General features: G+C 34.6%; 2 non-coding genes across 2 annotated transcripts in view; both read right to left on the reverse strand.

Annotated features, from left to right (window-relative positions):
• LOC128923331 (small subunit ribosomal RNA) overlaps positions 1 to 393 on the reverse strand; it is a 1,999-nt gene extending 1,606 nt beyond the window's left edge. The window contains exon 1 of the ribosomal RNA XR_008472298.1: positions 1 to 393. This exon is cut by the window's left edge and continues 1,606 nt beyond it. This is a non-coding gene — a ribosomal RNA (small subunit ribosomal RNA).
• Positions 394 to 13,114: 12,721 nt separating this feature from the next.
• Positions 13,115 to 13,293, reverse strand: LOC128923367 (5.8S ribosomal RNA). Its single transcript, XR_008472320.1, has one exon. It is a non-coding gene; the product is annotated as a 5.8S ribosomal RNA (ribosomal RNA).
• Positions 13,294 to 14,965: the final 1,672 nt, after the last annotated feature.

The following is a 14,965-nucleotide window of genomic DNA, read 5'->3' on the forward strand; positions in this document are numbered from 1 at the left end:
CTCTCCGGAATCGAACACTGATTCCCCGTTACCCGTTGCAACCATGGTAGTCCTAGATACTACCATCAAAAGTTGATAGGGCAGACATTTGAAAGATCTGTCGTCGGTACGAGACCATACGATCTGCAAGTTATCTAGAGTTCAACCAATATAACGATCTTACGATCGCTTGGTTTTAGCCTAATAAAAGCACACGTTCCAAAAGGTCCGTGTTTATTTTGCATGTATTAGCTCTAGAATTACCACAGTTATCCAAGTAACTGTTAACGATCTATGGAACCATAACTGATATAACGAGCCTTTTGCGGTTTCACTTTTAATTTGTTTGTACTTAGACATGCATGGCTTAATCTTTGAGACAAGGATATAACTACTGGCAGGATCAACCAGAATAATATTTTTTATAATATATAAATTTTTATAATGATATTTTCAATATTTGAAAATTAAGTACACGACATATACAAAATGCAAAGAAGAACGAAATCGCGACAATAAATAATTATGAAATTTCTTTTACTACGATTGATTAAAAAATTCACTTCATTTCATTTAATTTCATATTATTGTATTATTTATTGCGGTCTTATTCGGACTTTGAGATTGTATCTTATCGTGAGAAAGAATTTTCGTTCTCTATACATATATAATATAATTATTAATGTAAGGACGATGTTTCTTCTTGTATTTGTTAAACTTTCAAATAATATCATTTTTTATACATTTTACTTTATTTCAATGCATATAGTGTATATATCTTTTTTTAAGAGTATATACGTTTTTCTTTTGATTTGAAATTAATAATTTCAAATTCAATTATTTTTCATTTTATTTCATATATGATATGAAAGTATTCGAGCGTAATAATATAAATATTTAACTTTATTGAATTTTATTCTTTACCCACATATATTTTATGTGAATAGAAGAACAAACCCCAAAAAAATTAAATTAAAAAAAACGACTACATTATGTTAGGTATAGAAGAATAATCTCAATTAATAACATTTCATTATTAACAAAATTATTTCTATTTAAACCAACTGTAGCAAACCAGGAATCAATTTTTTTGCTCTCATTTATATATTACACTTAAATACTTTTATATTTAGCTGACCCGGCGAACTTCGCCCCGCCCAAGTTTTATTTGAAATAGTTAAAACGCTTTTTGAACTCTGTTCAAGGCCATTTATTTGTATGGAATGTTAATATATTCAGGGAATAACGTCTCTGATCAATTTAAATATTTGTACGTACTATGTACGTACATATGAAACTGTAAAATTTTGAACTTAAACGATAAATCGGTTTGAATCATTCGAATTCTCAGAATGAACATTTCCTCACTTTTAGATTTGCTGTGTTGTAGTAAACTATTCAATACAGTGAAATTATTATTTATGAATAAAGACGGAAACCTTAGTATATATCTGGTATAAAAATCCACGGGATTGAGATTTGAACTTGAGGTCAAAATTTTTAAAATTATTGATGAAAATTTTCGTAGAGTTGATAATAAGCACAAATTTTCATAAAATAGTTCATTTTTGTTTTTATATTCAAGTTTTTAACAAATAAGTTAATTACAAAATTGTTAGTTGATAACATGTAACATTTAATTTTATAATCTTAGGATAGTTAATTCTTAATTTTTAATAGTATTTATTTTTTTGAATTATAATTTCATCTGGAGAACACGTCTGGCAACACGTCAAACTGTGAAGTTTAATTTTTTCTCGGTTCTTGAATTTGTGCTTAAATTTATTAATATAATTAAAGAAAGTTTACTTTTAATTAGTGTAATCTAAAGCTAAGTATTTGTGGTAATTTGCTTTTGTGTTATATTTAAATTTTAATTGTATTTTAACTATTTTTCTTAAATTCTGGTGCCAAGTCATTTAAATCATTTCTTGTTGTTATCAATTATCAATTTTATTTCCTACTGTGCAATTGTTTGTGCGATTGCATATTGTTTTTGTTTTAATTTGCTCTTTTTCTTTTGATTCGTCTTTTTTTCTTTCATTTTTGCTCACAGCTGTTTGCGTGTGTGTGGCTCAGTGCTTCTCAAACTGCTCACTATTATATTGGTTGTGATCTCGGCTAATTCAGTATAATTATTATTGTTTTTCTATTTACTATTATATCATATTTTAATTTTTATTATTATTTACTATTCTGTTTTTTCCTTCAATTAAAATTTTTTTTTTTCCATAATGACTTGCAATTTTCCGAATTGTACTATTATAGGCGATTCTGATCGTTTTGTTTCTTGTTGGCTTTGTGACGGGCTTGCCCATCTTAAATGTGCTGGATTGATAGGTAGAATCTTAGATTCTATTCTCGATGGAAAGGGTCTGCGCTGGTCGTGCTTAAAGTGTAGACCGACAGATATACTGATTACATAATTGTTCTAGGCGATTTCAATTTACCGTGTGTATCTTGGAAATCTGTTGACGATTGCATTACCCCTTTTTGCACTCGTTTAAGCTTTAATGAGTTTTTGGAAGAAATGTCTGGGATGGGTCTTAACCAAATTAACTTAATTCCGAACAAGTTTGGTAAATACTTAGATTTGGTCTATGTTGATAATACTTCAACAGTTTCTGTGGTCCGATCTGATCCTTTAGTTTTGCAGAGGACTCTTATCACCCTGCCTTGGAAATTAATATCGAAATCATAGACGAATTACTTGTATGCAACAAACAGGACCTTTGTTCTCGGTTCAACTTTGCGAAAGCTAACTTCAAAAAGATTAATTGTGAACTTTCTAAATTGACTTGGCCTGATTATAGTGGTAATATTGAATTAAATGTATCACATTTTAATGAAACAATTTATAATATTTTTGAAAGATTTGTTCCGAAATGTTTTATTATCAAAAGAAAAAGTTCAAATTTGTGGTATTCGAATGAGCTATGTAAATTAAAAAATAAAAAAGCTCGTGCTTTTAAACTTTATAAAAGAACTGGAGCTCTTGTTGACTATTTAAAATATTCTAAATTGCGTCGTCAGTTTGAGGAACTTAACAAAAAATGTTGTAAAAACTACATAATCAAAGTAAAAAATAATATTATTCGTAATCCGAAATTGTTTTATGGTTTCGTTAACTCCAAACGCAGGATTTCAAATTTTCCGTCCGCGATGAAATATAAATCAACAATGTCATGTGACAATTATATTATTTCTAATATGTTTGCAGAATTCTTCAAATCCAATTATTGTTCAAACTACCCTATGAATGTGCCATATCATCAAGTGTTATGTCCGAGTACTGTAATTAATACACCAATTATTTCTGAAACAGATGTCTTAAATTATTTAGTTACGTTAAAAAATTCGTTTAAATATGGCCCTGATATGATTCCCTCAAGCTTTCTTAAAAATTGCGCAAAATATATCTATCTGCCCTTAACTAAGCTTTTTAACCTATCTCTTAAACAAGGTATTTTTCCGTCAATGTGGAAAAACTTTTTTATATTACCTTTGCATAAAAGTGGAGTTAGATCATCTGTTGAGAACTATAGGGGGATAGCTAAAATGTCAGCTATACCCAAACTTTTTGAAGCTATTGTCACTGACCAAATAACTTTCTTAATCTCTCCTTTAATTTCATTCTCTCAGCATGGATTTTGTAAAGGGAAATCTACTGTAACTAACTTTCTTGAATTTGTAAACCATGTGTCAATGGGTTTTAGGGATAATAAGAATACTGATGTTATATATACAGACTTTAGTAAAGCATTCGATAGAGTAAACCACTCAATTCTTTTGCAAAAACTGAATCTTCTTGGTTTTCAACCAAGACTTCTTGAATGGGTATCCTCTTATCTTACTAACAGAAAACAACAAGTTTTATTTAATAATACGTTATCCGATTCAATTAGTGTCACTTCAGGGGTTCCACAGGGTAGTCATCTCGGCCCGATTCTGTTCTTGTTGTTCATCAATGATATACCTTCAGTAATTAAGTTTTCAGAAATTTTATTATATGCGGATGATGTAAAACTTTTTAAATCATATACTTCTCATAACGAAAGGACTGTGTTGCAATCGGATTTAAATAATTTAGTTACTTGGTGTCACAAAAATGATATGCCACTGAATCTTAAAAAATGTAAAACGATGTGCTTTTCCCGTAGAACTGTTGATCTTTCCCCCTATGTAATAAATAACTTCAGTTTAGAGCAAGTTTTTAGCTTTGTTGATTTAGGAGTTAATATGGACCCTAAACTAAATTTTAATTCTCATGTAAATTCAATTGTCTTAAAAGCTAAAGGTGCTCTTAGCTTTGTTAAACGTTGGTCTAAAGAATTTAGTGATCCGTATATTACTAAAATTCTTTTTACAACATTGGTAAGGCCTATATTGGAGTATGGTTCTGTGGTACGGGATCCTAGCTATCAATCCCATTCTGATAAGCTTGAGTCCGTTCAAAAACAATTTTTACTTTTTGCTTTAGGCCACTTACATTGGGATTCAAGATTGAATCTTCCCCCTATACTAGTCGTTTAAAACTTATAAGTCTTCCCACACTCACTAGTCGCAGAGAAATGCTAGGTATAATTTTTCTAGTAAAACTTCTGAATGGTTTAGTTTGTAGTTCATTCCTTTTGTCTGATATTAAGTTTAATGTCCCATTGCGTTCATCCAGGCAGTTTAGACCATTATTTTTAAAATCTTCTAGAACAAATTTTGAGTTAAATGAACCATTCTGCCGAATATGTCATGATTTTAATTCGCATTCCAGCACATTTGATCCATCTGACTCAATATTTAGCATCAAAAAAACTATTTTGTCTTCTCTTAATAAATAATATTCAGAAATTTTTAACTTTTTGTTTTTATAAATTTTTAAATCTCAGCTGTTGAAATGTTTCTTTCTGTAGCTGAGCAGTTTGAGAACCGGACGCTTAAAAATCTCTTGCCTTTCTAGACTCGGCAAATTCCGCTCGTATGCGGACTGCGCCCCACGCGTCGATTGGGCGGGAGGAGGGTAATCGTTTGGGTTAATAATAATAATAATAAACATTTTAATTTAACTTAGCATTAATTGGTGCACAATATTTTTGGTTAACCTGTCTCGAGCTAACACAAATAGATTTGATGGTTTTCCTACACGTGAGCATGCAACATATAATTGCCCATGGGAAAAACATGGATTATCCAAATCTAACCCACAAATGGACATTTATTTATAATTTCACTCCATACTTATGTTGTGCTTAAGATAAAACAGGAAAATAGTGTTTTACAGTTCATACTTAGGTTATGCTTAAGCACTAAAAATGGGAGGCTTAAGCAACGCTTAAATAACAGCTGATTTTTGTTTTGAATTTGCTTTGAATTTTCAGCGACATCTTTCGTAGCGTAGGGCAAGTGTCCGTTTGTTTGCACTCAATAACAGCTTATACTTTTCCTTCAGTTTCCATAGGTGCTCCGATTCGCTAGTGTTGAAATTTGGGGTTCTTTTGTTGTTTTCATCAATTTTTGATATAATTTTCTTCGCAAATTTATGTATTGTCTGTTATAATTTAAATATTTCAAACATATTTTTATGAATGACATTTGTAAAACATATGTTGCCCATAACGTTGCCATATATCATAATAAAATTTTATAGAAATTAAGCATTGACTGTGAAACGCAAACGACTACTCAGTTTGCAACAATACTTAGCTAAGATTTTATTTAGGCACAACTTAATTATGGACTGTGAAACCGGGCATTAGCCATACAAAATTCTATACCTAAATGCAAGTAAATGAAATTTTTTTTTTTGCATTTAGGAAATACATGCAGAAATCAACTCTGCGATTTCCTAAATTCCTCTGAAATCTCCCAAATTTGAGGAAGATTTACTGGAAAAGAGTGGCAGCATTGCTTATATGTCTGACCATACATATGTACATAACTTTATTTATTTCACGGATTGTATGTGATTTTTTCTTAAATTTAGAATATTGGAAGACATAGATTCGTATAACTCTACCACAAATAATATAAACTTCAAAAAACGCATTTTCATTTAATGTTTTTAGCAAGTGGCAGCTTTTGTTATGACAGCCTAAATCCATGAAAATTTAGAAAGAAATGTAGCGCCATCTACTGTAACATAGCGAACTTAGCGCCACCAACTGGTGGATAGCTCTTTGCTAATAATAAACAAATAATTTGCAATAAATAAATAATGCGACTATAAGGAGAGTTATAAACTATCCTATCTTTCAAGTTGGACCAAACTGCACACAGTGTTAAAAATTTCATTAAAATCGGTTCAATAGTTTAGGAGTCCATCGAAAACAAACAACGTGACACGTGATTTTTATATATTAAGATATTGATATATGTTTTCTGCCACGTACACCTCACCAACCCGAAATCGTATGTAAAAAATCTTTTTAACCATATAAAAGTTTTAAATTCATATATACACAAGTAATTTATATCATTTTCTACGAGCATTATGCTTATAAGAAATATTACAACATCAAAAATAGCTTAACATTTATTTTTTTTTTAATTTTTTGTACTTATATGAAAATTATTTAGTTGTATGAATTCATACACTTAGTACTTATATGAAAATTAATTACTTGTATGAATTCATAAACTTAGTATCTATACGAAAATTACGTATTATTTATATGAAAATTAATTAGTATTTATATGAAAAGTAATTAGTATTTATATGAAAATTAATTACTTGTATGAATTCATACAATTAGTATTTATATGAAAATTAATTAGTACTTATATGAAAATTATTTACTTGTATGAATTCATAAACTTAGTATCTATATGAAAATTATTTAGTATTTATATGAAAATTATTTTGTATTTATATGAAATTTTTTTACTTGTATGAATTCATAAACTTAGTATCTATATGAAAATTATTTAGTATTTATATGAAAATTATTTAGTATTTATATGAAAATTAATTAGTACTTATATGAAAATTATGTACTTGAATGAATTCATAAACTTAGTATTTATATGAAAATTTTTTACTTGTATGAATTCATAAACTTAGTACCTATATGAAAATTATTTAGTATCTATATGAAAATAATTTAGTATTTATATGAAAATTTTTTACTTGTATGAATTCATAAACTTAGTATCTATATGAAAATTAATTAGTATTTATATGAAAATTTTTTACTTGTATGAATTCTTAAACTTAGTACCTATATGAAATATGTTTAGTATTTATATGAAATTTATTTAGTATTTATATGAAAATTATTTACTTGCATGAATTCATACAATTAGTATTTATATGAAAATTTTTTACTTGTATGAATTCATAAACTTAGTACCTATATGAAAATTATTTAGTATCTATATGAAAATTATTTAGTATTTCTATGAAAATTATTTACTTGTATGAATTCATACAATTAGTATTTATATGAAAATTAATTAGTACTTATATGCAAATATATCACCATGTGGTGTCGGCTCTTTACAGATGGGGACATCTAAAGCCAATATTAATGTGAGTACCTGCCGACGACGGCCTTACCTCACGGTGCTCAAAAGCACAGCGGATCAAAGCAATGCGATGATCAGCGCCCCGAAAAATGCAATGCATTATTCAGTACCAATTGGCGTGTGGAATGGACACACTAACCACCTTGGTGGGGTTCGAGGCCTATCTAAAACCTCTGCCGTACTTTGGGTCCGGCACCCGGTTGCAATGCAACTCCACATTGAGTGACAAATATCACTCTCCCCGCATTCGGGTATTAAAACACAACCACCACGATACTCCCCGAATGGCCAGTCCGCACGAGTAGGTTGGAGCGAACTCCAAGGGCTCCTACTCCCCGTGGTACCAGAATTAAGTCTCCGGTCAGATCTCGTAGCCAAAAAACTACTACCAGTTGAGCTTCCATACTGCTATGGACTGGTGACCAGGGGTTGGACCCCATTCTCTCATCCAATACACACACCATTCACACAAAGAAACTATACTTAGTTTCCAGCTAATTGTCTTCGCCGCTTAAACACCTCACGCGCAAACACACCAAATAATTCTAATCGTTCGGCATCCCAACTAGTGGAGATCACACCACTAACATCTAACCGTCCATCAGTCCAACTAATCCCCATACCCCCAAGATCCCTAATGTCCGAGTACATTGGGCATTCAGCAATAACATGCGCCCAATCATCAACACGCGCCCCACACATACACTCTGGACTATCTGCAAGGTACCTCTTATGCAAGAATGCATTAAGAGGGCCATGCCCCGTAAGCAGGAAACCCAGACTTAGACAAAATCTGAAGTCTGGGTTTCCTTCTACATACCTAACGTCCCGGATGTACTCATAAGTCACCCGACCATTGAGACTACTGTCCCAACGGTCTTGCCACCTACACCTGACCCTATCATCTAGAAGCCTCTTGCTCCCTAGATATCCCTCCCTCTCCACATCATCATCGGAAATCAAATCATTCCGCAGCAATGACACACTCAGACCCCTTCTTAACCTGAATGATACAGCACGCTGTATGACAACCAGGTCAAGAGGTTGCGCACCTAGTAACACCTGCAACGCATCCGTAGAAACGGTGCGACATACAGGCAGACAGGCGAGCATCATGCAACGCTGGACGGAGAGGAGCTTTCGGCGACCGAAGACCGTCGTGGCAGTTCGCCACCATACAGCAGCTCCATAAGTGGCACAGGCCACAAACAAGCCGCGGTATATGGTGCGAACAGCACGACGTCCGAGGCCCCAATCACTCCGTAAAACGCGCATAACCTTACCTACGACCGCCTGCAGTCGCACCTTCACACTCACCAAGTGTGGAGTAAAACACATTCTTTCACTCATGGTCAACCCCAGGTACTTGACTTGCGTCACATACCTGATGCCGACCCCAATCACACGGACAACCGGTGGACGCCCCGGTGACAGTCTGCCTTTTAAAAGCATTGTCACCGTTTTGTCCATCGAGATGTCTACACCCACACTTATCACCCGATTGTGGACAATTTCTAAAAATTGTCCTCCCGTTAACCGTTCTATCACTCGATCCCAGATCAGATAATCGAATGCCCCCTTGCAGTCAACAAATATGCCTAGGACATACTTGTGGACATTCTCCCTAACAACATTCTGCACATACATCCACGCATCTTCCACACTGCGTCCTTTCCTGAACCCATGCTGCCTATCCGACCACATACCCCGCGTTAGCTCCTGAAGTCGGTCCACCATAACCCTCTCCAGTACTTTTCCAAGCACCGGAAGAAGGCTGATGACCCGATAAGAACGAGGATCACTCCTGATCTTATCAGGGGACTTCAGGAGAGGGACGACCCTGGCACTTTTCCACTCACGTGGAAAATATCCCTCCCATACGCACTTGTTATAAATGGCCTCCAAGTATTCCGGAATGAACTTCCACAAGCTTTTGCACATCTCTCCGTTCAAACCATCAAAACCTGGGGACCGTTTAGACCTAACCAGGCCAAAGGCGTATCCCAACTCCTCATCTTCTAGTGGATGAACAGGTACCTCTTGTGCTTGAGGTGCCTGAACCTCAGCCCTGGGAAAGAACGTTCCTAACAGAACCTCCGCACACTCTCTCCACGTTGATAACACAGAGTCACCAACGCGGAGAGATGTGATATCCTCCCTCTTACGACCCCTGCAGATCCTGTAGACCTGCCCCCAGGGGTCATCCCTATTCTCCCCAACAAAGCTCCTCCATTCCTCTTCTTTTATTCTCACAAGCATATCCTTATACTCTCTAACCGCACAACTAAAATCGTATCTGATCTGGGATAACCTATCCGAATTGGACCGCCGAGCACGCTGAAACTTTCGTCTCAACCGCCGGACAGTCCTCCTCTTCAAGGTTAACTCAGTCGTCCACCACTAAATTTTCCTAATCCTAGAACTTTCATACTTCCTGAAAACCCTATCATTAACACACCAGACCAACTCATACAGCCGAGCAATTTGCTCGTCCACCCCCAGTTCCTCAAACTCACTAAGCGGTATTTCCAATACCGCTTCCCTTACATTCTGTCCATATTGGTTCCAGTCAGTACCAGAGGTACGCCATCGCCACAATGGACCCACGTACGCCGAGGGTGGGGATTGCGGAGAAACCATAATTTGTATCAAATTATGGCCACTCAATCCCCACCCTCCCCTAATTTCCCAATTGACGTCAAACGCTCTCCTTGCTGCCTCATTCATTAACGTTACGTCAATATCACTCATGCCCCTAGGCCCCTCAAACGTAAACCATTCACTCGGCTCATTCAAAATGTGGAGGCTCTTAGCCACCACCCATTCACTCAATACCTCGCCTCGGATGTGGCTTTGATATCCAGACGAATGTCCGACTATCTAAATCTTCAGAGCCAATCCTTATCCCGAAGTTACGGATCTAATTTGCCGACTTCCCTTACCTACATTATTCTATAGACTAGAGACTCTTCACCTTGGAGACCAGCTGCGGATATTGGTACGGCCTGTTGAGAAGTTTGCGTAACCCCACCATAAATTTTCAAGGTCCGAGGAGAAAATATCGCCACAACAGTAAATGTCATGCTCTTCTAGTCCATCTACCATATCTCTCTTCGAAAGACTTCCATGGTAGTACGACTATAAAACAGAAAAGAAAACTCTTCCGATACCTCTCGACGGCTTCTTTATGGTCGTTCCTGTTGCCAGGATGAGCACAAGGCCCATTTTTAATAACAAACGGATACTCAACAGGTTACGGAATTGGAACCGTATTCCCTTTCGTTCAAAATTATTCAAGTGTTTAATTGCTATGAAGAAAACATAATAATATATTCTCAACAATTCATTAAAACTTGAAAATTTTCGGCTTTCGCCTTGAACTTAGGACCGACTAACTCGTGATCAACCACTGTTCACACGAAACCCTTCTCCACTTCAGTCCTCCAAGGTCTCATTCGATTATTTGCTACTACCATCAAGATCTGTACCAATGGCGGCTCCATGCAGGCTTACGCCAAACACTTCTAAGCACACCATTGTACCCTCCTACTCACTAAAGTTTCAAAATTTATAATCCAACCGAAATTGTATTATAAATCATGTACTTTAGCGGTAATGTATAGGTATACAACTTTAGCGCCATCCATTTTAAGGGCTAGTTGCTTCGGCAGGTGAGTTGTTACACACTCCTTAGCGGATTACGACTTCCATGTCCACCGTCCTGCTGTTTTAAGCAACCAACGCCTTTCATGGTATCTGCATGAGTTGTTAATTTGGGCACCGTAACATTACGTTTGGTTCATCCGACAGCGCCAGTTCTGCTTACCAAAAGTGGCCCACTGGGCACATTATATCATAACCTCAACCTTCATATCAAGAAAGGTGACGTTCTTACCCATTTAAAGTTTGAGAATAGCTTAAGGTCGTTTCGACCCTAAGGCCTCTAATCATTCGCTTTACCAGATAAGATTATTTTTCATAATATTTTAATGCACCAGCTATCCTGAGGGAAACTTCGGAGGGAACCAGCTACTTGATGGTTCGATTGGTCTTTCGCCCCTATACTCAATTCTGACAATCGATTTGCACGTCAGAACTGTTTCGGTCTTCCATCAGGGTTTCCCCTGACTTCAACCTGATCAAGTATAGTTCACCATCTTTCGGGTCACAGCATATATGCTCAAGGTACGCTCCAGTTAGAGGTATAAATAATAATAAATTATCATTATACATAACTATATGGAACGCCCCGGGATTGAATTAATAGTAAAATATTTCACTAAAAATTAATCCCATTATATAAAAGTTAAGTTAATTTCGCCATTAGGTTTAATATAACCCAATGACTTGCACATATGTTAGACTCCTTGGTCCGTGTTTCAAGACGGGTCCCGAAGGTATCCTGAATCTTTCGCATTGTTAATCATATAAATGCATACAATTAATATTAAAATCAATGATAATAATATTATTGTAAAATTCAAAAGAATTTAAGCATTATATATGTAAAATCTATCAACACTTTATCAAATCATCAGTATTTATTTTATGTTAATAAGCTAAAAGCAAATTAATTTGAATAAACTTAACACCCATGATCTTTTGATAAATATTTTATTATGTTAATAGATTACAATGTCGTTATATGAAAAAAATGCACACTATTACTATAATATTATAAATATCACAGTTATAATGATGAATTTTTCATAATGGATATTCAGGTTCATCGGGCATAACCTCTAAGCAGTTGCACGTACTATTTAACTCTCGATTCAGAGTTCTTTTCAACTTTCCCTCACGGTACTTGTTTACTATCGGTCTCATGGTTATATTTAGTTTTAGATGGAGTTTACCACCCACTTAGTGCTGCACTATCAAGCAACATGACTCTTTGGAAATATCTTTCTAGTAATCATTAACGTTATACGGGCCTGGCACCCTCTATGGGTAAATGGCCTCATTTAAGAAGGACTTAAATCGTTAATTTCTCATACTAGATATTAAGATATTCCATACACTGCATCTCACATTTGCCATATAGACAAAGTGACTTAGTGCTGAACTATTTTTTTTCGCTCGCCGCTACTAAGAAAATACTTGTTAGTTTCTTTTCCTCCCCTCATTAATATGCTTAAATTCAGGGGGTAGTCCCATATGAGTTGAGGTTGTATAAAAATATTTATATTTATTTTATATTTTAGCTTTTTGCTATTTTAAAGAAACATACATAATTATTTCTTAACACCAATAATTTTCTTAATAATAAATATTCAATCTTTTCATCCCGCGTACTACTTCATTATAACAACAATATTATTTTCTTGCTTTTTTACATTTAAGGCAATCCTAGAATAAAATAATATTTTATGCTAGACGTTCCTCTAAATGTATATATTTTTTGAAATAATATTGAAATTTTATTGTTTTTGGGAATACTAAGATTCTTATTTATTATAAAATTTCGTTCAAATATGAGGTGTTCAAGAATATATTTACTATATTTCTTTTTATGCTATTAATATTATGGATTGAAAAATACAATCCAGTAATATACCATGTGCTTAAATTCTTTTAATTGACTAAAAGAATAAGCAACTAATTTAGCATAGTCTTACAACCCTCAACCATATGTAGTCCAAGCAGCACTTTAAAATTAATTAAAGTACATAACAGCATGGACTGCAATATGCGTTCGAAATGTCGATGTTCATGTGTCCTGCAGTTCACACGATGACGCACAGTTAGCTGCGTTCTTCATCGACCCATGAGCCGAGTGATCCACCGCTTAGAGTGATAATTTTTTTGTTTATTTTAATTTAACGTCAAGAGTTTTTAATTTATTGAAAGAATAACAATTATATTACATTTCGTTTTCGTATATTAGATAAATTATTTTAAAACATCTTTCAATAAATTGTAATTTTCAACCCAAACATTTACAAGCTGCGCATGTCTTAGTCCAACAAAAACAGTAATTCCTTTTTTATTACATTTTATTTAATTTCTATAAATTTTTAAGGAATTACACGTTAATGAGAACAAATTAACTTATCATTTATATTATTTTTATAAATAATAAGTTCAACTATATATGTTTAAAGGTTTGTTGCGTTCAAATACAATGTATGCGATATAATTTTCATTATACTACAATACAAGGAGTAAAAAAAAGAAGAAAAAGAAAAACATTCAAATAAATGAATGAAAAGGAAAAAAAGAAAATAATTTTTCTTTTTTAAAAGAAAATAATTTTTCTTTTTTATTCTTTTTTTGTTTGTTTGTTTGTTTGTTTTTTTATAATATTTACGGATAGGAACACAATAATGATCCTTCCGCAGGTTCACCTACGGAAACCTTGTTACGACTTTTACTTCCTCTAAATAATCAAGTTCGGTCAACTTTTGCGAAACAACCGTGAAACACAAGGCGTCACAGTGATCACGTCCGGAGACCTCACTAAATAATTCAATCGGTAGTAGCGACGGGCGGTGTGTACAAAGGGCAGGGACGTAATCAATGCGAGTTAATGACTCACACTTACTGGGAATTCCAAGTTCATGTGAACAGTTTCAGTTCACAATCCCAAGCATGAAAGTGGTTCAGCGGTTTACCCGGACCTCTCGGTCTAGGAAATACACGTTGATACTTTCATTGTAGCGCGCGTGCAGCCCAGGACATCTAAGGGCATCACAGACCTGTTATTGCTTAATCTCGTTACTGCTAGACGCAATTTGTCCATTTAAGAAGCTAGTGTCCTAATAATGGGACAAACCAACAGGTACGGCTCCACTTATATAAACACATTCAAACACTTGCACATTCAAGATGAACTCATGAATGAAGGCTATATAAGCTTCAACACCATAATCCTGAAAGCATCTATTTAATATATTTGAGTCTCGTTCGTTATCGGAATTAACCAGACAAATCACTCCACGAACTAAGAACGGCCATGCACTACCACCCATAGATTCGAGAAAGAGCTATCAATCTGTCTTACACGCTTATGTTCGGACCTGGTAAGTTTTCCCGTGTTGAGTCAAATTAAGCCGCAGGCTCCACTCCTGGTGGTGCCCTTCCGTCAATTCCTTTAAGTTTCAGCTTTGCAACCATACTTCCCCCGGAGCCCAAACGCTTTGGTTTCCCGGGAAGCGACTGAGAGAGCCATAGTAGTAGCTACACCCAATTGCTAGCTGGCATCGTTTATGGTTAGAACTAATAAAAGCACACGTTCCAAAAGGTCCGTGTATATTTTGCATGTATTAGCTCTAGAATTACCACAGTTATCCAAGTAACTGTTAACGATCTATGGAACCATAACTGATATAATGAGCCTTTTGCGGTTTCACTTTTAATTTGTTTGTACTTAGACATGCATGGCTTAATCTTTGAGACAAGCATATTACTACTGGCAGGATCAACCAGAATAATATTTTTTATTCATTTATATAATATATTTTATACT

This window comes from Zeugodacus cucurbitae, chromosome X (genome assembly GCF_028554725.1).
Source record: "Zeugodacus cucurbitae isolate PBARC_wt_2022May chromosome X, idZeuCucr1.2, whole genome shotgun sequence".
In the NCBI taxonomy this organism is placed as follows: domain Eukaryota; kingdom Metazoa; phylum Arthropoda; class Insecta; order Diptera; family Tephritidae; genus Zeugodacus; species Zeugodacus cucurbitae.